This window comes from Sciurus carolinensis, chromosome 9 (genome assembly GCF_902686445.1).
Source record: "Sciurus carolinensis chromosome 9, mSciCar1.2, whole genome shotgun sequence".
NCBI lineage: Eukaryota > Metazoa > Chordata > Mammalia > Rodentia > Sciuridae > Sciurus > Sciurus carolinensis.
The window spans coordinates 46220073-46246366 of NC_062221.1; the positions used below are offsets into that span (position 1 = coordinate 46220073).

At 32.7% G+C, this 26294-nt stretch overlaps 1 protein-coding gene and 1 pseudogene across 5 annotated transcripts in view; both read left to right on the plus strand.

Moving 5' to 3' along the window:
- The window catches only part of Naaladl2 (N-acetylated alpha-linked acidic dipeptidase like 2), a 1279203-nt gene that overhangs the window by 1082330 nt on the left and 170579 nt on the right, over positions 1–26294 (plus strand). The gene's annotated exons all lie outside the window — the stretch shown is intronic.
- Positions 18858–19245, plus strand: LOC124992884 (40S ribosomal protein S24-like; annotated as a pseudogene).

Here is a 26294-nt window from a genome sequence, read left to right on the forward strand (position 1 = left end):
GCTCAGACTTGCTTCATGTGAGGGAGGCATTTTCAACCATTGTTTGATCTAAAAAATTACCTTCTAAAAGTATCAAAGACTCTCTTCCAAATAGTTTCTGTCTACATAATATATAGAAATATTTGTCATGTCAGAAACTAACAGTTAATAGTATATAACATTTATTATTCTATTCACTTAAAATAATAAAACTTAAATTATTTTAAAATTATTACAAATATTTAATGACTATAAATAATAAAACTAATACCAACTAATAGGAATCATTTTATGAAAAATTATAATGTTTCCAAAGATAAGAACAAATAAATGACAAGAGTAGCTTTTCTTTACATCTTTTCAAATCTCTTCAATATGGCATACCATAAAACTTTTTCTTTTTCCCTTTTTTTTTCTTTTGAGATGAAATATCACTGTGCCTTTCAGGCTGACCTCCACTCCTGGACTCAAGAAATTCTCCTGCTTCAATATCCCAAGTGCTGGGACTACAGTGTTGGACTGGATAGCTGAATTTTCATGTTTGCTTCTGCATTTAATCTTTTATGATAGGTTGATTTGGTAAAAATGTTTGAAGAAGATCTAATTTAATTTTTTTTCATATAATAATAGGTATTTTTCTTTGCTATTACCCGGAAACTTGGCAAGTGTTAGTTCTCTAAAGGTCAATTTCAATGTGGAATCTCAAGCCATATTCATCAACTTTTGTGCATTGTATAATTGTGAAAACACAGTGAAAATGAGAGCATAATAGGCATGCAGTATCACTACTATGAAAATAGTTTTGATTGACTTGGGGAAATGCTGATTTGGGGACATGGACTTGATTAAGCTAGTTTACTTCATTTTTATATCTGACATGGTGTTCAGCTTTACCTCTTATTCAAGGATTTGAGCTATGATTCTGTATAGACCTGTATATGTCTTTTCTGGTCATCTTAGGGTATTGCCATCTCATCCACCTGACAAACAACATGAAGTAGAAAATATAACACTCTCATAAACTGTGGCTCTACAAAGAATTCTGCTTCTTAGAGGCATTTCTTTAGAAGAGAAGGTTAAACCCCAATCAACAAATCAACAGTTATAGAGCAGACTTGAAAAGCTTTGATTGTACAATATATGAAATGCCTGTCACAGAGGGAGTGCTATTAAAGTTGCTGTATGCTTCCAAGAGCCTGAGGAGTAAACACAAGAAATTGAAATATGAGACAGATATTGAAAAAAAAAAAAAAAAAAACAAAGACTGGAGAAGCTCTTAAAACTCAAATGGATAATTCAGAAGATCATATTTCAAATTGCCTAATATTTTGAAATGACTGCAAGGAAGACAGATTTCCTATATCAGTTATCCTTGCTTGGAATTCTAAATAAGAACATATACTCTGAATGACTATCATCATTGTATCAAAATAAATAATAATATATATATATACATAATATATATATACACATGCATATATATATGTATTATATATATTATACACTACATTTTAACACTAATACTATAGTATTAGTTTTAGTATAGTTTTCAGAAGCTATATTGTAATTATTGCCATAACAATGGAGCCAGTTTTATAATGAAGTTTCTGATAGCTTCAATAATACTTGAAGAAGGGTTTAATGATAGACTATGTTACAAATTTGGCAATACTCAGCAATATAAGGTGACTCTGAAATGATTTATTTGGATATTTGTTAATTCAAACTCATTCATTTAGTTTGCCATAGTTACAAAGCACTTTCTACAATCCAGAAACTAGGGTAAAAGAACAGAAATGAATGTAACAAAAGCACAGAGGGAAGGCCCTTTCCTTTGCATGGTCACGGGATAGATTGGGTCTCAGATATATAAACAATTACATACACAGAAGTTTATTAACTGACTTCCACATACACAACTTCTAGGATTAACTAGCAATTACTATTCCTTTAAAGCAAACTCATATTTTATGGTAATATCCTTTCTGAATTCTTGTACATTCAGATTTTCTTAGATTCATGGTATGCCTGCTGGGAGTCAGTGATATTGTTAGGTCTATATATACCCTTCTATTTTGTTATTCATGATTAGGTAATTTAATTGTTACATAAACATGAGAAATATGAGTATGAGAAAAATTACTTTGAAGAAACCCATATTGATAGCACTCTAAAAAATGAGCTGCTAAATTGATGCATAGGAAAGCAGACAACTCTTAAAAAACTGGGGAAATTAGTAGCAGCCTAGGTGCATGCTCTACTCAATTTACTTCACAGTTACCTTTAGAAGTTCCACTCAAAAGGCAATTTGATATATAGATAACATTTAATAAGGCAGGAAAGAAATAGTAAAATTTTATTTAAAAAGATAGTGTTCAGAGAAAGGGCATTGGTTTTACATCAAAATATTGGCCAATTAATATGTAAAATATATTTTACATTTGGTTTCTTTTTTATTGATCATTTGAACCAGCTTCAAAATAAATAGCATACAAACAGTAGAACATATCATATTAGGTAAGAGAAATTCTAATGTGCTGGGAAGTGACAGAAGTAGAGTAGAATCAAGGAAAATCACATTTTACAAATACACATAACATTTGTGATAGGCATTGTCATCTTCTAAATCCTTTAAATAATAATGCTTGATTTAATTTGTGTGTTTTTAGTTAGCATATATGAGGACAGTGCTGGTATTACCACTTCTAATAAAGATGAAAAAACTGAGGCATGAAAAGCAGATTAACATGGCCAAGGTCATCTATTTATTATGTGCCAAAATCAAATTTAAGGCTCAGCATTCTGTCACCAGATTTCTGGTCTATTTCTCCTACTCTGCTGTTTCTCAAAGTTTTCTAGGTAAAATAAAGTGGTAATAAAACATTTTCTATCTCTCACTACATACATAAAGCAACATAATTCTATGATTTTTAATTCTATTTTTCCTAGTTTTATGTACAAAGGTACTAAATGTTTCAGCTTCCACCATACTCCAAGTAAAGAAACAACTGTGAGTGCGTTAACTGAGGCCATAATTCATACATGATGGCAAGGACTGATGTTAATGAGTCCTTACAGTAATTTATTTATTCTTCATGAAACGAAGTCTCTAAATTTGACTTGAAACTTCCCAAAGTTTACATTTCAAATAAATGTAAGTGAATGGGCTAAATACATTATAGAAAAAAATGCTAAAATCAAAATACTCTAAACATGAGTAATTAGTTTCCTAAATTTAAGAAATAAATATGTGATTATGGTTTTGCTTCTCTCTTCCTTCCTCGGTAATTGTCCATATAGTGTAAAGGCTAATAGCTTAATATGTTGCATTTATCCCATCTCTACTTCCTAATTTCATTTCAGAGTTAATTTTGTAAGATGAGGAGATGGACAAGTTCATCTTTTCTAATTTCAATGATAATCCACACTTCTTTGAGTAGAATACTTTTAGATCTAAAAGCATTTGGAGGAACTAATTTGGATGATTTAAAATATGTGTAATTAAAATGTTAAGTTTTGGTACCCATGTGCTCTAATAATAAATTCCAGAAGGAAATGGCATATCTGGAGCTGGGCAGCTGTGAATGGTGACTATGGCCATGGAGAAATCGCCTCGCCCTTCACTACCCTCCACAACTTTGCCGCCTTATTTTATTTGCATCTGGAATTGCAGGTCCTCTCTATTTTACAGCTTATAATTTATATTTTTAAAGATAATCACATATCTCTATACAAAATACAAAGAAAGATACAACATTTCTGAAGTCTCATAAATGTCCAAAATCAAAAAGCAGATTGAAACCAGCGCCACTTGGCTTATGACGATCACTGCTGCTTCCTCATGAGGGATCTGGCTTTGGTACAAGTCTCAAGAGGGATGGAATTGTCATTGGTCTCCTCTCATAACACATCTGTCCCTGTGATTTTAAATGAATAGAAAGAATTCTACTGAATGAGGACAAAGGATTTATTAATATTTTGATTTCTGAAGTCTCTTGTCGCAAGCTTTAGCCTTGAAATTATTCTGACTCAATTTTCTCTCATCAGTGAAAAACATTTTAACTCCAAATAGTGTAGAGTTCATGTAGTAATGGGAAATGGGCAAAACTTGGGGAAAAAAGTATCACTTGCTTGGAGGATGATTTTATTTTGCTGAAATTAGGATTGGAAAGGAGGGGGTATCACAGTGTTAGTGAGAAAGAATTAAATAAGTAAATATCAAACTCCCAGAAACAATACCAAACATAGAAGAAGAGATTAAACTTCGTCATAGGAAACTTTAAATTTAATTCTCATATTTTTAATTCCATGTGAACTAAGGAATATTATTCTCTAAGGACAATTATTGAATTTATGAAAAGTCTTGGTTTTGAAGGTAATTGAGAGGATTCCAAGAGCTGATTCTGCATAAATAGAGAAAAATTTGAGTAGAAATGCTGGACTTTTCTCTTAATCAAGTATTTTATTTATTCAAAATTATTTCCTTTAATATATGTCCTGAATGTTTAAAACGGTTCATCTTCAGTTCCTAAATCAGTACTTTGTTATTTTATTTTTATTCATTTATTCATTGACTGTTCTTATCAGAGTTAAAATTTTACAAATCCTGCATATTTAGAGATAATTTTTAATTCATGACACCTATGTATAGAGTTGATCCTCAGTGACATCTGATTCTGCATATGAGTGTCCAGCCAGCAAGGGAACAATGTGTTAAAAAAAGAAAAATCTGTGTTGAACATATATAGACTTTTTTCTTATCATTATTCCCTAAACAATACTGTAGAACATGCATTTACATAGTATTTATATTTTATTAACATTATATGTAATCTAGAGATGATTTAATATATACCAGAGGATGTGTGTAGGTTATATACTAATGTCACATCATTTTATACAAGGGACTTGACCATCGAAGAATTTTTGTGTCCATAGAGATCCTGGAAACAATTATCTGTAAATGTCAAGGGAGAACTATATATAGAATCCAAATTAAAAAGAAATCTGTATTGTTAATATTGGGCACTTTGGGTCTCTTTATGACTACGCTTCCTAGGCATGGTATGAAGCACATTAACTATCACTGACTGAAAGACTGACCAGTTTTGGATTTTAGAGAAGCCAAGTGGCCAAAGTGAGATCAGAAGCTTCCTTGGTTGCAGATGGTCCTAAGAGTAGTGGTTTCACATATGTGCCTGACACAGATCCCTCCAATGAACTGAATAAAAAAGAAAAATTAACTGATTCATTAACTTTTATAATATTGATCACCATTTTAATCTATTATTCTCTGGTAAAAGAAATAGAACCTCACAGAGATTTATTACATTGGCAGAAGGAGTTAAAAAAGAATTCACTGCAGACTTAGTTCTCCAAACTCAGTCTCTTTTAAACTCCTGTGCAATAAGTTCTATTCTTTTCTTGTCTCTTTTCATACCTTTTTTTTCTCTCTCCTTTTCGGCTTCACCTTTTCCTGCACATATGGTCTTTCTCTGTATGTACTTTCCTTTTTATTATCTCTGACTTTCTCTATACTATTTTCTGCCACTCCCATTTCCTCTATTTTCTTTTCTTTTCTTTTTCTTTTTTCTTTTTTTTTTTTTTTTTTTTTTTTTTTTTTTTTTTTTTACCAAGGATTGAATAAGTGACACTTAACCACTAAGCACATCCCCAGCCCTTGTTTAAAATTTTGAGACAGAATCTCCTCAAGTTGCTTATGGCCTTGCTAAATTGCTAAGGCTGGGTTTGAAGTTATGATCCTCCTGCCTCAGTCACCAGAGCTCCTGGGATTTCAGGAGAATGACACCATGCCTGGCATCTCTATTTGCAATTTTTAGTTGACTCTGAAAGTCAGTGTATGTTCACTGACATGTTTTCAATTTGCTCACAGGTAACCCACACCCTGACCTTGTGCCCTTACAGGGTATTGAAGCAACAGTACAAATGGAGACCTATAAAAACCATGGCTAAATACCAAATGTTTAAATTTTATGAATTAAACTAAAAACTGTCAAATATAATATTTTCTTTCTTCCTTATTTGATAAATTCCTATTTAACCTGATTGGGAAGACTGGGTTAGGATTTTATATTCTCAGACCCCTGAGAATTCCATGCCAATATGTAACAAAAGAATCCGTGCCAAGCCCTTGACTCTTGATCCTCTTCTTTTTCTGCCTGCCCTTCCCTCTGTCACATACTGTGAGGGGCCTTGCATACGCATGTGTGGACACCTCAGGTTGAACTTTGGGGCACAGTCCATACCCCCACAAATAGTTACTTCTTGAGCTTTCTGTTATACCTGGAGGAATAGTCTTGCCAAGAGAGCATGGGCCTGGAAAAGAGGGCTGCTTGGTTATGGAATTTTGGGATTCCAGAGCTCAGGGTTACTACAACTTGATGTCTAGAAGGAGGGTCGCAGACTCTAAGTGAACACATCTGTTGATTTAAGGTCAAAGGTTTTGGAAATAAGAAATGTCTAGACTCTGAACTTTAGGTGTGCCAAATGACAGACTGTCCTCGCTGGAAAGTTACATAGTCTTGAGTAATTCTGCTCAAATATTCTGAACCTGTTACCTAAGATTTGTTGTTAAGAAATCTAGACACCTGAATCAATTATCACAGGGTCATTGCAATCTCAGCTGGGTGTGGTTCTAACCTGGGTTTTAAAGGTATGGCTTAGTGACCTTGAAGTTATGAGGTACTTAGTACAGCAAATAATGTCCAGGACACATTTGAACATGTGTTCCAAATTATCAACCTTAGAGTGAAATAAAAAGAGGTAAAATGTTTTCTTAAAATGAAGACTCTTAGGCATAGTATTTAGAAAGTATGCTATTAGCAAGAAATGATTTTAGGAGATTTTCTAAGCAAAGATGTACAACTGATCTATGAATAAACTCTGGGCAAGCTTCAAGTGCAAACTCCCTGCTATAAACTCTGTTTTAATTTATTTTTAATTTATACTAGAAATTGAACCCAGGGGCACTCAAACACTGAGCCACATTCCCCAGCCCTTTTTATTTTTTATTTTGAGACAGAGTTTCACTAAATTGTCTAGGGTCTTGCTAAATTGCTCAGTCTGACTTTGAACTTGTGATCCTCCTGCCTCTGTCTCCTGAGCCACTGGGAGTACAGGTGTGCGCAACCATGCCTGGTTGTAAACTCTGTTTTAGATATTATGACCATGTGCTACTGAGAAAAGTTTATAATACAGGTGTGTGTTATGAACCACAAATTGTGTGGATACATACCAAAAATTTTGAGGAAAAAATTATCTGGATGTTTTTAACAGAGGATTAAAGAATTTAATTGTTTAAATATAACAGAAAACAATGTAAATTCTAAACTAAAATAGTGGAAAGAAATTAGGGAACGTTAGCTAAGAATTCAGCTATAATAATCCAGGTTTCTTATAATCTATTGGTAGCAATAGTACATTAGGTTAAACCTTGCAAAGAGAAACCTGTTATATTATGTAGCATAATATAAATGAAATATTATGCCATAGTTGTACTCTTTTTTTGAAACATAGTTATTGATAATTTTACATTGATCAAATTATATCCATGAATGCTTGCTTGCATTTTTTATTATAAATAACCTTTTACTGAACATTTTAGACTCAATTTTAGTTCTTGTGCCTAGTTCTGGACTAAATTCCTAGGAAGAAGGTTTGAGTCAAAGTGTAAATGTTTTAAACCATTATTAGTATTTTGATCCATAGCTAGTATGTGCTTACATAATCTTTTTTCTTTGTTTCTGTTTTTCTTTCTTCTTTAATCAAATTTTGATCATGTTGTATGCATGGTATTCCTATTTATTTATGCCAAATAATATTAATATAGTTTTCCATGTTATTTAAAACACAATAGTTCATTATATAATATTTCATAATTTATGTAACTATTCACCTGCTGTTGTATGTAAAGTTTGCTTGCATTTTTAATTATAAACAATCTTCTGAACATTTAGACTCAATTTTCATTCTTGAGCCTAATTCTGAAATAAATTCCTAGGTATGAGGTTTGGGTCAAAATAAATATTTTAAGCCCTTTGATGTATAGAAAAAAAGAACTTCCTGATAGAGGTATGTTTTAAAATCTTTATGGCAGAGATTAGAGTGTTCTTTAAAGTTACCATTGCTGTCAGTGTGCATTTAAAAACCTATTGTTTCAATTGATTTTCTCTTACATTAACTTATAAAACCTTAATTTGCTGACATGTTGAAATATTTTGTAAAGAATATTGAATTTTAAGTCTGTATTTGGAAATGAATGTTAGCCTATATGAAGATATTAAATATTCTTCCAGATATAGAAATAGAAATGATATAGCATAGATTTTAATTTGAGGACTATAAGAAATTACAAATTTGTAATTAATTTAGTAATCATTACCAAGATTGCATTCATAAAGGAGTCTAGGTTAAAGTTTACCAAGGTGTGGATCTTTCTGCATACTCACATTTTGAAGTATGAACTTCAAACTTTGAATCATTTGAAGTGTTGAAACTGAAAAATGGAAAATGTGTGACAACCAGCTTGACAGGTGTCAGAGATTGCCTTATGAAAGTCCCATTATATTGTTTCAGACCACTGCAAGGAAATAGTACATAGAACTCCTTCAACAAGGTCATAGCAGTTCCTAAGAGAGTGGGAGAGAGGGGGCGATGAAAGAACTGGAGCTCAAAGTGTACATAAATCAGGGTTTAATGATTCTAAGGACATAATTTTAAAATTATAGGTATTTGCTTTTATTGCTGAACAAAGGTATATGTGTGTGCTTAGGGATGGGGGGTGCAGGTTGTTAAGAGACCCAAGGTATGATTAATGTCTCTGTCTAGTGGGCATGCCACCTTTTCAAAATAGCTTGTGCTGTTACCACACTATGATTAACCTGTAAGGCAACAGAAAAATAGACTCATACCACATTGCACTCTATCATTCTCTGATATCATTTTTTAGGAGGTTCCATAGGAAAAAATGACACTTCAATTTGGGTAGAGTGGGTGGCTGAGTTACTTTGGAGGTAGAAGATATAGATTCCCAAATCTAAATTCCATTCATGATATCTCTATTTTATCTTTTTTATTATTGGATTCTACCTGTGTTTTCACATATAACAGAAAGTATTTTTCTGAAAAGGAAAAATGGAATTTAACTTATTTTAAACACAAGATTCAACTCAGATGTTAAAAGGACATCAGCCACACAGACTTGGAGGTTTCTCAAAAGCATTTGTTAGACTACTTTATGTTCATGAAAAATATTCCAATAGGTGAAAAATGGAAAGGGACACATGTATTATGGCAACAGGAAAGAAATCCAATCTTTTTCTTTCTTAGAAATATTAATAATCATCATCAATTAAATTTAACTGAGCACAAACTCTGTGCGGAACACTAAGCTATGCATTAAAAAACAGATATAACTCAAACTATCCCTGTTCGCTGATGACATGATTATATATTTAGAGGAACCTGGAAATTCCACCAGAAAACTTTTAGAACTCATAAGTGAATTCAGTAAAGTAGCAGGTTACAAGATCAATGCTCATAAATCCAACGCATTTTTATACATAAGTGATGAATCTTCAGAAAGAGAAATTAGGAAAACTACTCCATTCACAATAGCATCGAAAAAAATAAAATACTTGGGAATCAATCTCACAAAAGAGGTGAAAGACCTCTACAATGAGAACTACAGAACACTAAAGAAAGAAATTCAAGAAAACCTTAGAAGATGGAAAGATCTCCCATGTTCCTGGATAGGCAGAATTAATATCATCAAAATGGCTATACTACCTAAAATTCTATACAGATTCAATGCAATTCCAATTAAAATCCCAATGATGTACCTCGCAGAAATAGAGCAAGCAATTATGAAATTCATCTGGAAGAATAAAAAACCTAGAATAGCTAAAGCAATCCTCAGTAGCAAGAGCGAAGCAGGGGGTATTGCAATACCAGATCTTCAACTCTACTACAAAGCAATAGTAACAAAAACGGCATGGTATTGGTACCAAAATAGACAGGTAGATCAATGGTACAGAATAGAGGACATGGACACAAACCCAAATAAATACAATTTTCTCATACTAGACAAAGGTTCCAACAATATGCAATGGAGAAAAGATAGCCTCTTCAACAAATGGTGCTGGGAAAACTGGAAAACTATATGCAATAGAATGAAACTAAACCCCTATCTCTCACCCTACACAAAACTCAACTCAAAATGGATCAAGGACCTCGGAATCAGACCAGAGACCCTGCATCTTATAGAAGAAAAAGTAGGTCCAAATCTTCAACTTGTTGGCTCAGGATCAGATTTCCTTAACAGGACTCCCATAGCACAAGAAATAAAAGCAAGAATAAACAACTGGGATAGATTCAAACTAAAAAGCTTTCTCTCAGCAAAGGAAACTATCAGAAATGTGAAGAGAGAGCCTACAGAGTGGGAGAATATCTTTGCCAACCATACCTCAGACAGAGCGCTAATTTCCAGAATCTATAAAGAACTCAAAAAACTCTACACGAAGAATACAAATAATCCAATCAACAAATGGGCTAAGGAAATGAACAGACACTTCACAGAAGAAGATGTACAAGTAATCACCAGATATATGAAAAAATGTTCAACATCCCTAGTAATAAGGGAAATGCAAATCAAAACTACCCTAAGATTTCATCTCACCCCAATTAGAATGGCGATTATCAAGAATACAAGCAACAATAGGTGTTGGCGAGGATGTGGTGAAAAAGGAACACTCATACATTGCTGGTGGGGTTGCAAATTAGTGCAACCACTCTGGAAAGCAGTGTGGAGATTCCTCAGAAAGCTTGGAATGGAAACACCATTTGACCCAGCTATCCCACTCCTTGGCCTATACCCAAAGGACTTAAAAGCAGCATACTACAGAGATACAGCCACATCAATGTTCATTGCTGCTCAATTCACCATAGCCAGATTGTGGAACCAACCTAGATGTCCTTCGGTTGATGAATGGATAAAGAAACTGTGGCATATTTATACAATGGAATATTACTCCGCAATGAAGAATGATAAAATTATGGCATTTGTAGGCAAATGGTCGAAATTGGAGAATATCATGCTAAGTGAGATAAGCCAATCTCAAAAAACTAAAGGACGAATGATCTCGCTGATAAGCGGATGAGGACATATAATGGGGGGTGGGAGGGGCTAGCATTAGGTTTAGGGTTAGGTTTAGAGTTAGGCTAAGGAGAGCAGTAAGAATGAAGGAAAGAAGGACTGTGTAGAGGGAAAAGAGGGGTGGGAGGGGTGGGAGGGGTGGGAGGGGTGGGGGGGAGGGGAAAAAATATAATAAACATCATTACCCTATGTAAACGTAAAAAAAATAAAATAAAAAAAAAAAAAAAAAAAAAAAAGTGAAGCACAGGCAACTCAATGAGACCCTGTCTCTAAGTAAAATACAAAATAGACTGGGGATGTGGCTCAGTGTTCAAGTGCCCTGAGTTGTGTATATTTGTGAGTTTTCCTTTTCTTCCTTTATTGATTTCTAGTTTTGTTCCATTGTGATAGGAAAGACATTTGAATGATTTCTGTTCTTCAAAAATTATTGATACTCATTTTGTAACCCAACAATATATTCTGGAGAATATTTTGCATGTACTTGAGAATATTTTGTGTTTACTTCTCATTCTGTGAAGAATGTTTTTGGGTACAGTTTTGTACATGTCTCTTATGTCTGATTAATAGTGTTCTGCTCATCTAAGTATTTACTGATCTTCTTCAAGGCTATCCTACCCTTTATTGTGAGTATACTATTGAAATCTCCAAATGTTACATAAGTTTCTCCTTTCAGTGAGTCAGTGTTTACTTTATTCTGGGCTTCTTATATTGGGTACATATATGATCATAGTGGTTCTCTATCTTCTTAATACAGTAAACTTTTATTTTATAATGTAAAAAAAAAAAAAAAAAAAAAAAAAAAAAAAAAAAAAAAAAAAAAAAAAAAAAAAAAAAAAAAAAAAAAAACAGATATAATCTACCAGACTCAAGGGATTTATATTCTCTTTAGAGCATCCAAGCATGAAAATAAACAAATAAATGGCAATAAGAGGAAGTCAAGGCTCTGTGTCAAGAAATTTCTGTTGGCAGTAATGGTATCTGAGCCAAATCAAACAAAGTGATTCATTTAAAATTTTAATTATTTTTATTTTCCTAGGATTAAATATATATCTGTTTATCTGTTTGAAAATTGCCATAGATTCTTGGATACTTTAGGCAGTACAGGTACACATACTGTAGACAAAGAAAATCTCAAGGGTGATCTGGGGAAAAGGCAAAATCTGACGCGGTAGCTGTCAAATGATAACTCAGAGAGAGGAATTTCAACAGAGAGCAGGTCTTACCATCCTACCAACTACTGTGCCTCAATGGAGCGTGAAATGACAGTGTTCCGAATGCTTTTCTTCCATTGTAATATTCAGGGTCGATTCCTGGAATTGTCCGTGGATCAGTTCCAGATAGAGTCCAATTATGAAGGTTTGTCTGTATAATAACATTTTATTTCAGAACCCAGACTTTAATAATACCACCTACTCATAACATAGTCATAAACCCTTCCACTCAAGTTCTAATTCCTAAAATTGTTGATTTTATTCTTGTTTTTAATTTTCTTCTTCACAGTCTAATCAATTCTTTTAACTCCTACTTTTTAGAAGTTTATTTAGTTCCTGAGTTCAATCTTCCCCCTTAAACTCTGGTTTATAACTGTCACTTAATTTCTAATACTTGCTACCTCATTCAGGCCATCCACTATTCCTTTGCATCTAGACTTTCCTTCACCTTTTCCCTTGCCATGTCTTCTCATAAACCACCTGAAGACTCAGGTCCTAATCAACTGCCTTGATTATGTCACTGCCCAATTATTTGTCATTTGCAGTGAATGACTCTTTTGGGACCATGCACAGCATAACCTTTCCTTTCAGCACATCATTATTCTCATGATAGCTAAGAGGGCAGTGCCTTGAAGTTGTTTGTATTATTTTATTTTCCTCCTAATTGTAAAGATGCTAACTGAAGCTAAAGGTTTTCTCCTGACCATCTTTCATATTGCATTTGTACCTAGGGCATGAAACCATGCAACAGTACATTGAGATAGATTCATCCTAAACAATTTATTAGTTTCTTGGAGCTTCCATAACAAAGTACTATAAACTGGGTGACATAAGCAACAGAGTTTTGTTATTGCACAGTTCTGAAGACTGCAAGTCCCAGATCCAGATGTTAGTAGCAGAGTTGGTTGCTTCTGAAGACTGTGTAGGACAAGCTGTCTCATGCTTCTCTAATAGCTGTTGGTGATTTGTCAGCAATCTTGGCATTTCTTAGATTATGGTAATTCCAATCTTTGTATAGTGTACTCCCTTATCTCTGACTAGGTGTTCAAATTTCCACTTTGTATGAAATCTTAATCATATTAGATAAAAATTCTCTAACAAAGCCCCATCTTGATCATCTGGAGAGACCTTATTTTCCAGTAAGTTCACATTCATAGGTATTTGGGGTTGGGGCTTCAAATCATTGGTGGGGGTCTCAATGCAACCCATATAAGTGAAATATCACATTGATGTGTTAATATGGACTGAGGATTATTCCTTAGGAAACCAGTTTGTAGGTTCTTACTTGACAAGGTAGTTTTTTTTTTTTTTTTTAATTCACAAGAGTGTTCATATAATCCTATAAGCTACATATAAAATTGTCTAACTTTGCCATTCCTTCCATATACCTTTTCAATACTTTAATATGGATTCAAAACACTTAACATCAAGTTTCAATCTTTTTAAAAACAACTCTAACATTTTTGGTCAGAAGACCCTGATGAAATACTACAGTATTTGCAAGTGACATTCTGTACATTTGTTTATGTTCCAGTTAGCTAGGTTCATTGGTCTGCATGATATCTAATCACATTACTACACAATATTGCAAAGTAGAAGTCTGCATAAGCTTCCTATGATTGGTCATCATAGAAAATAGAATCTTGATTTGCTGTGGTTCCAGATGGTGGTTTGCTTATAATAGTTTAGATTTAATCATGATCATTATAAACTAAACAGAGCTAAATTATACTGTCTTAGAATTTTCACGTTATTTGCAACCATGGGCTCTCATAGAAGGCATGTCCTTATCCATTGTAGAAATAGCAATAAGCTATTATCACGATGACATTCTTTGAATGTTGACATTCTGTTTACCATATGAATAATTTAATCCTTAAAATTAGTGTCCCCTGGTTTTGAATGTTATTTATTTGCTATGCATCTTTTGAGTATATCCAGATAGAGTATTTTTTCAATGTTCAGAAATGTTCTCTCCAGTAACATGACAGGTATGTTGAGATTATTACTAACATTATCAATTTGTTTTGAGAAAATATTTTAGTGTACATTAGTATAAAATCTTCCTAGTTTTTAAAAATTATTTATTGGCAGATATAAATTCAGTATGCAATATTTTATGCTAGCTGTCCACAACCTAGCTCTGTATGGCTTACAGAACATTTATTTTTACCACCTAAGTCATAAAAGTTGTTTTCCATATCTTCAGTCAAACTTAACTACAGGCAAGAAGTAGAGAAATTACCTGTCACATTATTCACAGGCCAGACCAAGATACTATAATACCATGGCCCACTAAGCTAATTTAGGAGAAAAAATGGAAAGAGCTTTTTAAAAGATGGCATTTATATGTAATATATGTAGAAGAGTTTAGGGTTTTGACAGTTTGAGATTGTATCCTCTTTAAAGAGAATGCATAATGACTTTTATTTCTTCTGAAATATGCATAACTTCTTGAAGGTAACTTTCAACTCTCATTAGCACTTTTCAAAGCAAGTTCCTCATCTCTATGAATGCAAAGGGTACAACCATAACTGGAAATTTGAATAAATGCTTACATATCAATGATTCAGCCATTTCCCCTCTGTTTAGGATTTCAATTCCATTAGTTGGTGAAGGAAAGATCCCTACTATGGACATAAAAGTAGACATTAAACTGTTCTGTATAATGTCCCAATAATCACTATAATAATAATATACTTAATTGTTCTTAGAGCAAAGGATGCTGTTATGATCTTCTAATAAAAATGAATTTATGAATATATATATACAGCTTTTAGAGCCAGACATTCTGGATTTGAATCCTGCTTGGCTTCTTTCTAGCTTATAACCTTTTGTAAGTTATTTAATTTCTTTAAACTATAATCTCATTTATGAAGTAAGAGTTAGTATGACACCTGCTTTGACACTGTACCAAAGTTTCTCAACATTCACATGTTGGCATTAGATGATTCAGATAATTCACTGTTGTCAGGGGTTGTCTTTGCTTGGAAGGATGTTTAGTTCCATCCCTGGCTTCTGCCTACTAGATGCCCATATGGTGACACTTCTCCCTAAGTTGAGACAATCAGAATTGTCTCCAGATATGTCAAAATTCCCAGCTGGAGAACAAAATTTCCCCCAACTGATAATCACAGGATTCCATTTGTATCTCTTTTCATGTTTACATAGAGTAAGAACTTTCACGATTCTTGGTACAAAATAGTAAACTTTAGCTATGATTATCTTATGAAAAATTTATTTATGAGATCTCTGAAGAGCCATAGTCTCAAAGAACACAAAATCTACCTTTGTTTTTTCTCCACATGTGCATGTGTGTACATGTATACATGAGTAATTATGTACATATGTAGATACAGTATACATTTTGGTATCTATCTTCTAGCTATTATTATTCCAATAATGAGGAGCATAGAATAATAGCTAAAAATCTACAGATAACCATCAAGTCTTGCTATTTATTATTGCCACTAAATATTTTACAAATCACCAAATTTCACAAAACAGGCAGACTTAAATTTATCTATCTTTTCAATGTGACCCTCAAGGCAAAAAATAAAGGGTCCTATAGATAGGAAATGGCAGACAGTAGAATAAGAACACTGCTATTACACAACATCACATTGATTGTAACCATCAGGGGTTTTGTCTTAGTGGAATCCAAACAAATTTCCTAAGATGTTTTTTAAAGTGCTACTTGAAGCCAGGGGCGGCTGTGGTGCACACCTATAAAGCCAGCAACTGAGGAGGTTTAGACAGGAGGATTACAAGTTTGAGGTCAACCTGGGCAACTTAGTGAGACCCTGTCTCAAAAAATAAAAAGGACTCTGGTTGTAGCTCAGTGGTAGCACAACTGGATTCAATCTCCAGTACCACAAAATAACAATAGTAATAATAATGATGATTATAAATAAAATTAAATACTATTTAATTCCTAAAAGCCTAAAATGGAAGCACCATGTTAAAATGTAAAAACTGGCTCAGGTAATTACTTCTTAGTTTTAATAATAACAATACCCTAGTTAGTTTGTTTCCTATATTTTTGAAGACCTTTTTTCCTCATCTCCTGTAATTACCTGAGTTGCTTTATTAAAGTAGGGATTATTGTCACAATTTTGTAAATGGAGAGACAAAGACAGTCTTATAAAGTGACTGATCTGGGATAAATATTGCAAATCAATGAACAGAAGTTTCCCCAATTATTCCACTGGCCTTCAAATGTTTACACACCACTCCAACTTCAAGAGCCAATGACTAATCGAGAAACATGCATGATGTTCTTACTCTTGTAGACCTTTCTATATGTTTAACTTTACATCTCACTGCTTCAAGTTACTTACCTTCTTGGGCTCTCAGTGTTACTCCCTCTAACAAGCTCCCATAATGCTTTTTAGTACATTACTCCACATGAATTGTGCTCTTAAATATTTCCCTGGACATTCATTTAGTTGATTTTTGTTGTAAGAGCACACTGACATTGTTAAGGTTAATGACTCAATGTTTTACAAGTTGAAACACATTTGAGGTTAAATTGATTGTTTGGATTGTTTCATTCCACAATGTGAAGGCCCTAAGTGCAGGTGGTACTTATTGCCTTGGAGGAACATCTTTGTTATACCCTTAATGGCGTGGTGTCAATAGTGACAATGTATTAGCAAACTGAGTAGTATGCCAACAGTGTCTGAAATGTGGTCAAAATCACTGCCAACATATTTCAACTGGCGTATGGGTGTTAAATGATACCATTTATGATAATTGTGTATATTAAGTTGTATGTTTATTTGAAATTCTATAAAAATAGAAATCATTATTAAATTTACTGTCCTAATAATATTAACTGAAAATCAGAATTTCAGTCTCCTAGCCGAGGTTGCACAATTATTAAATTGCAATAAGGTCAATAATAATGTCTAACATTTAGAGTGGCTACTATACACTGGTATTATATTAAAGAGCTTATTATATATAAATCCATTTATTTTTTAGAAAGTTTAAATAGTTTTTTTAAGGCCATATAAATATTAAGCAGGAATCTAGGGTCAGACACATGATTTCAGAGTACATTTCCTAAACTCCCACTCTGAATTTTCTCCCTGCAGTACATTTATAGAGCTGGACCTAGAGTCAAGTCTTCTGAGTTCTTTAACCACAAAGTTGTTTTTCATTCCTAATAACATTCAGCCTTATGCATTCTTATTGTACTTTCAGTGTTAATCTTCTTTTGCTCATTTGCCTGACTGCCCTGCTGTAAGACTTTATGTTGATTGACCACTATCTCCTGATTACTCATAGTCTTTTGATAGATAATAGACTAATGCACATAAATGTTCTAAGGCACTGCTCACTGGAAAAATAGTTTTACTTAGTTATATAGCACCAGTGCTAATTTCACTGACTAAAAGACTTAATAAATGTTTGAATTAATATTGATTTAACTTGAATGAATTAACTTATTATTTTATCAAGTTATATATTTGCAGGAACTTTTGAAATATCTGTTTTACTCCAAAAAAATATATACCACATCAGGCCAGTACTAGAAAAGTTTGCAAGAAGAGAAGAACACACAGGGTTTAGGCACGTCTAAAATTTCACAATATAGGTAATTGTCTGTAAGACAATTATGTAAATATGTAAGACTGGCCCTTTTCTAGTAATCCTAGTCTAATAAATTATTTCCAAAATTTTATTATTATCATAAAAATTAAAACTTCTAAAACATAAGCAACCATAAAAACCACAAACTTCTAAACATAAGCAAATGTAATAACAAAAAGCATACTATCTATCTATAAAGGAATAAGTCTGGCATCAAATTTCTAGTAAGCAACTCAGAATGGTAGCACAAAATGGAAACAACCTTAAAATTATTAGTGAAGATTATTTTCAACATAGGATTTAAAAAATAGCCAATTTATCAATCCCAAGTGTGTAAGAAAATGAAGATCTCTTTATTTCATGGGCTAACAAAATTTACCACTTTTCTTAAAAAATTACCTTAAGATATAATTAAACAAATTGAAAAGAAAGAAAAAGGGCATTAACAGTAACTGACTCAAAAGAGTTACGAATGGAAGATAGAGGAGTGAAGCTAGGTAGTCATCCAAGAAAAGAAGTGGTCCAATGTGAAGCAAAAGAACTCAGGAACCTGGTAGGGTACAAGAAAAGATCAAAAGCGCCCAGAAACATTGGGGAAATTCCCAGTTTTATGGCCTAAGAAAGTTATAATTTAAATATGAAGCTTCTAAATTATAATCGAGTATGAAATCTGTGAATTTTAGGAAGAGTTGGATATATTTCAAACAATAGTTAATGTGAATAAGAAGGCAGCAGAGACTCGGGTAAATACAGAAAACACTTCTTCGCCTACAAAAGAAGAGAGGAAAAATACATCAAATTATAATTCCAGGAAGAATAAACAAAACACAAAAACAAAACTAAAGATCAAGCTCTTTTGCTCTCTGGGTTCCTGAGGATCTACAACCATCATAAATGATACAGTAACTATCTGGACCAGGAAGTTCATGACCAACCAACTACCTCAGAGGAAACAAATGGTCATTGATGTTTTTCACCCTGGGAAAGTAACAGTACCTAAGACAGAAATTTGAGAAAAATTAGCCAAAATGTATAAGACCACCACCAGATGTCATCTTTGTGTTTGGATCCAGAACCCATTTTGGAGGTGGCAAGACAACTGACTTTGGTATGATCTGTGATTCATAGGATGATGCAAAGAAAAATGAACCCAAACATAGACTGGCAAGACATGGCTTGTATGACAAGAAAAAGACCTCAAGAAAATAATGAAAGGAACTCAAGAACAGAATGAAGAGAGTCAGGGGGACTGCACAGGCCAATGTTGATGTTGGTAAAAAGTGAGCAGGAGATTGGATAACAGTCAAAGGAGTAAAGATTCTGCAATGACATTATCTGCGGTGATTATGAGAATTTTTCACGAGGATTGATAAATTGTAAAAACTTAAAAAAAAAAAAACTAAAGATCAAAATGTGAAGATGACTAAAAAGTATCTTGACTTTGATCAACAAGTAAGAAAGGGGCTGGGCGTGTGACTCAATGACTGAGCACTTGCTACTATGCACAATTAAAAGTCTATATGAACTACATCTTTGGATGGAATAGAGTTCCATGTCTCATTTGGAAGAAGCATATGTCATCCCAGCAGCCTGTTTGGCTCAGCAGTGAATAGTTACATAGACAAAATGTTACACAAATTGTTCATTGATTCTCAACTTTTAGAATAAGCCTACTTTTAGAATAAGCCTACATAAATAATCTAGTTGTGGTTATACCATATAATGTGCTTAATGGAAATCTAATCAAATATAAAAGAAAAGATGATGTGATAAATTTGGAGGTAAAAGAAACCATGGTACTAATATTCTAGTCTTACATGGGGAAAATATTAAGAAATAACAGTTGATGGAACCAAAAATGTAGATTTAATTATATCATTTAACTTTGTAAAATATGCAGAACTTAAGAGGCCTTTGTCTAAATGATATGTTTATTATGATGGTATCACATGTTACCATTACATTGTGTAGAAGCCACTATTACACAGAAACAGATAGTTGCCCTCACTTAACATCACATGAATACCTAAAAATAATATTCAGATTAAATGTTGTTACCTAATGTTTTTGAAGACATCTAATCTTAACTGTGTGAGAGTAGGATGTCATATCTCACAGTTCCTAATATTTAAATTTGATAAAAATAAATACCTAATATATCATATGCTATTACAAATTTTGAATACTTGAATTGAACTATACATAATTTTAAGGTCTTACACTAATATTTCTAGTTACTTTGAAGAATTTATAAGATTCTCCTCTGTATATTCTGGCTAGAAAAAAAAATTTGAAGATATTATTACATATATTTATATATAAAAGCAGTATATTATCAACATATATAGTCAAAATAATTAGCTTTATATTTAAATATGCCTTCCACATACATAGTTTAGCTTTATAATCAGATTTATAAACTCAATATATATTCAAATCATTATACATCTCTATATATCATTGTATATCTATGTATCAATATTTATCTTTCCTTTATCTCCTAAGTCTCAAGACACTGAATTAAGAATGCATGCATATAAATATAATCTTAAGTATGTTCAGCTTCTACAAGAATCACATCTTATTGAAGAGCATATTTCCTCTTTTTAAGGTTAAAAATTATCAGTGAAATGTTTTAGATGGGTTCTTGGAGAGATTACGAAGACCTTAATGCATTAGCTTTGGGACACTTAAAATTAATTTCTCTGTATTGAGCATCCCTTACCAAGTTTGCTCTTCATTTGCCTTTTGTTCCACAAATGCAATTTAGTCTTAGACAAACTTGAGCCAACTAGCCAGACCATGTGCCATTGAATTATATTCTGTGACAAATGGACCTTGTTTCATTTCAAAGGATTTGAACTTGAAATCACTCCGAACAATTTTAAAGCAAATGTCTTCCCTCCTGTCAACCATTGCCTAATTTAAACTTACCATCTGCATTTCTAATTATGATACAGAAAAATCTGTGCTGAACAAAGAGTACTTTATTTTCTCTCAGGAAAGACAAATTTAGGCGTATGGCTAAATGAAGGACAGCATTTTCATTTCACACCTTAAAATGCCTTCTAATCATTTTTAAATTGTTGTAGATTGCTGAAGTTTACTTTAAAACATATTTTAGTATCTATAAAAATTTATATAACAAATATAACAAAAAAATTAAATTTGAAATAATGGCATCATGGTATTTAATATTAAGATATTATATACAAGTGTTTATTCAAGAAGTGATTTTTAAATCTTATTTATTTGGCAAAGTGAATATATTTATCCATTTAATGCTTTCTTATCCCAAACAGTAAAATGGTTTTTATTATTTTCAGCTCTGTGGTGTTGGACTTAATAAAATGTCCCAGTTTACTTTGATAAAGTGATTGAATATAATACATGTGTCAGGAGCACAGAATATCTAGTGATTTAGGGCGAGTTATAAGTTCACAGTAATAAACTGACATGAAGAGTGTCAGAGTCTGGCATTTTAGATTCTTTTACTCTTAAAATACTTTTAAGAGATTGAACAGAGTGAGTGAATCATCCTATCATCCATGGAGATATTTATTGTTCTAGGTAAAAATTGAGGTCAGTTGATAAAATAGCCAGACATACACTCACATGGTAGCTGACCCCCGGATAAACAGAGGGTTTCACTCCTTAACACATAAATTCTATACCATCCAGAAACACCAAACGCCAAAACTTTGTAGTTTTATATCTTTAGCCATAAAGCATAGTTTCAATAAAGATGTATGGTTATAACTATATTATAGAAGTATTTCCGAGAAATAATTATATATACAGAATTTTTGCTTTAACACAATTAATCCCTGTATTCCTTGGGATCTGTCAACATTTATTTAAACTTCTATTGATCATAAAAACACAATAGATGGAATTTTTTTAAAACTTGATTTTAGGTATTTGTGAATTTGTACTCAGGTTAACCTTCACTTTATTAATATGTGTATAGGAATTATTCTTAATATTAATAAACCAAAAAGTTCTCTTCAAAACATATGAAATTGAAAACCTACTTTTCTATGTATAGTAACTATTTTTTGAGATCTTTTTAGTTATATGTCACAGTAGAATGTATTTTGACATGTCATACATACATGAGTATAACTTCACATTTTTGTGGTTGTACATAATGTGGAGTTACACTCATCCTATATTCATATATGAATCTAGGAAAGTTATGTCTGATTCATTCTACTGTCTTTCCCATTTCCATCCTCTGTCACTTCCTCCAACTCCGCCCGGTTCAATCCAGTGAGCCTCCCCTTCTCCCCCACCACACCCCACATAGTCCACATTTTAGAGATAACATTTGGTCTTTGATTATTTGGGATTGGCTTATTTTACCTAGCATGATAGTCCAAGTTCCATCCATTTACTGGCAAACACCATAATTTTATTCTTCTTTATAGCTGAGTAAGATTATATTGTATATACATAACACATTTTCTTTATCCATTCATCTGTTGAAGGTCACCTGGATTGGTTCCATATTTTCACTATTGTGAAGTGAGCTACTATGAACATTGAAGTGACCACGTCACTATAGTATATTGACTTTAAGTCCTTTGGGTATATGATGAAGAGTGGTATAATTGGGTCAAATGGTGGTTCCATTCTATGTTTTCTAAGGAATCTCCATACTGTTTTCCAGAGTGGTTGTACCAATTTCCCATTCCATCAAAAAAGTATGAGTGTACCTTTTTCCCCGCATCCTTGCCAAACTTTATTGTTACTTGTATTCTTGACAATTTCCATTTTGATTGGAGTAAGATGATATCTCAGTGTAGTTTTAATTTGCATTTCTCTAATTGCTAGAGATGTTGCACGTTTTATCATATATTTGTTGACTGGTCATACTTCTTCTTCTGTTCAGTTCCTTTGCCCATTTATTGATTGGGTTATTCATTTTTTTGGTGTTAAGTGTTTTGAGTTCTTTTTATATCCTGAAGATTAATGCTCTATCTGAAGTGTAGGTGGGAAAGATTTTCTCCTGTTCTGTAGGCTCTCTCTTCATGTTACTGATATTTTCCTTTGCTGTGAAGAAGCTTTTTAGTTTGATACCATCCCATTTATTGATTCTTGATTTCACCTCTTGCCCTTTAGGAGTCTTGTTGCGGAATTCTGTTCTTAAGCCAACATGATAGAGATTTGGACCTGCTTTTTCTTCTATTAGGTGCTGAGTCTCTGGTCTAATGCCTGTGTCCTTGATCCACTTTGAGTTGAATTTTGTGTAGGGTGAGAGAATGGAGTTTAATTTCATTTTGCTATATATGGATTTCCAGTTTTTCAAGTACCATTTGTTGAAGAGGCTATCTTTGTCTATTATGAGATAACTCTTTTTATATGGGTTTGTCTCTGTGTCTTCTATTCTATACTATTGGTCTTCGTGTCTGTTTTTGTGCCAGTACCATCCATTTTTGTTACCATAGCTCTGCAGTATAATTTAAGGTCTAGTATTATGATGCTTCCTGCTTCACTTTTCTCACTGAGGATTGTTTTGGTTATTCTTGGCCTATTATTTTTCCAAATGAATTTCATGACTTTTTTCTATTTCGATGAAGAGCATCATCAGAACCTTGATAGGAATTGCATAAATCTGTATAGTGCTTTTGGTAATATGGCCATTTTGACAATGTTAATTCTACCTATCTAAGAACATGGGAGACCTTTCCGTTTTCTAAGGTCTTCTTAAATTTCTTTCTTTAGTGTTCTGTAGTTTTCATTGTAGAGGTCTTTTTCCTCTTTTGTTAGAGTGATTCCAAATTTTTTTTTTATTCTATTGTAAATAGGATAGTTTTCCTAATTTCTCTTTCAGTTGAGTCTAATATCAGTAATCTGATATATAGAAATAAATATATAGAAATAAATATATAGAAATACAATTTTGATTTATGGGTGTTAATTTTATATCCTACACTATGAATAATTCATTTAGGAGTTCTAAAAGTTTTTTGGTGGAGTTTTTTGAATATTCTAAGTAGAGAATCATGTATAGCTACTATTTGAGAGACAAATAGGAAAATAAAAGACAATTCAGAGAGGTATAAAGTAGTTTAAGATACATGTGCACATTTATCTTTTTACAAATTACTCATGTAGTGTCATTTAATATTAACCACTGATTATTAATTTTAAAAAACGCCCTTCAACAGATGAATGGATAAAGAAACTGTGGTATATACACAATGGAATATCGTTCAGCCATAAAGAATAATAATATTATGGCACTTGCAGATAAAAGGATAGAATTGGAGAATATCCTGCTAAGTGAAATAAGCCAAAAAACCAAAGGCCGAATGTTTTCCCTGATAAGTGGATGATGTTATATAATGCGGGTGGGAGAATGGGGGTTGAGAGAAGAATGGAGGAACTTAACATAGAGGGAAATGAGAGGGAGCAGGGTATGAAACATGGTAAAATAAGACAGACATCATTACCCTATGTACATGTATGATTACATGAATGGTATGAATCTATATCATGCATAACCATCGAAATGAAAAGATGTACTCCATTTGTGTACAGTGAATCAAAATGCAGTCTGTAAAAAATTAAAAAATAAATAAAAATAAATTTATTGGATGCATTATGTAACCATATTCTGAATTTTAAAACACAATGAAAAGTAATACATATTTGACTATATATGTCATCTATATCTAAATTCTCTATCTAAACGTCTAATTAGAACCCATAAGGTCAAAGATGAATGTTCACTTCTGACTGTGAATCCTGAAAATAATTGAGCTGAACTCTATAGTATCAATAAGCATTTATTATCTAGAAAGAATAACAAAGTTAAAGGGCTTGAATGAAAATCCATCCTCTAATTCAGAAATTATCAGGGTCAGCATAGAGTTGTGGGAACTGGAAAGAAGCTCAAAAGATAGATTAGGCCAAAAGACAAAGGGCTGAAATTCATATGTAAGATTCTTTTTCAGACTTATAGGAAATATGGAAGACTAATAATAGAAAAAAAAATAATAATCTGAAGTTCTAAATACCCTGTACTGATATTTTGCTGTTGTTAACACTTTTCTCCATTTATACAATCATTTGTTCTTCCTCTCTCTCATTCTCTGTGTGTGTGACTTTCTTCTGTAATATTTCAGAATAAGTCATTTGCATCCTGTTCTTTTACCTTAAATATGTTGAGTATTCTCTTACACAATCCAGTATAGTAGCAACTTCAATAAATTTAATGTTAATACTGTGGTTTTTATCTGACCTACTGTCATATTCTAGTTTTTCCTATTAGTTCTAGAATATCCTTTATGTCCTTTATTTTCTGTCTCATAGGTTCTATTTTTCTACGTTGAACTGGAACTAGGTACAGGATCCCAAAATTAGAAAACTGCTTCTTCTCCTGGATATTCCATAGGGAGAAACTCCCTTTCATGCCCATTTGTTCCCCACACCCTTATCAGAGTCAGCAGGGATCTGAAGCAAGTCATCTCTCTACTCAAGATCTCAGTGCTATTTGCTTCTTTCTCTCCCTGAACACCTCTCAGTATCTTGCCTTGGGAGTTCTTTTCAGAAATTGACATGAGTCATTCATGGTGCACTACAGAAAGACAGCAAAAACAAATTTTGAGTTAATGCTTTCTTAAATGTGTATTTGTTTCCTTAAAACTTTACTTCTACGTATGAATAGGGAAGATTTTATTTTCATTATTGAAGGATGGAATTATAGCAATAGGAAGTAGGGAATTATTTGGAGGAAATAAAAATATGTGTACATACATTATATTTTGATATATTTATATATTATATAGTACATATTTTTATATAAAAATATATTAAATTAATAAGATTTATAAAATATAAAAATATTTTTAAAGTATCAGATCCTAACTTTTTTAGGGTAACTTGTTCAGAAAAATTTAAAAAAGATGATTTGAATTTGGAAGAAGGCCCAAGACGGGCCCCTTTGCTTTCTTTCCCAAGTAAGAATGAATGTGATTTCTGCTCTATCTGACCCCCTTCCTCTAATCTTCATTTGATCTTCATATGGAAGATATCTAGATGTATCTTGCTTAGGTTTTGATACATATTTAGACAATATAACCTTCCATTTCTCATTTTATGGAATAATAAATTGATCCCTATATTATCTTTATGTTTTATAATAAATTATTGGACTACAAAGTATGTATATCCTCAGTGCCTCTAAAAGAATGGCTCTCTTGGGAGTAGTCCCTTGTAGCTCGTTATCGTTATCTTTTGGTGAGAGAGAAACCAAAGGAAATTCTCTTCCTGACAAAGCTGGCAAAGAGGAATGCCTAAGTGCAGGACTACATTCTTTAAGCCTG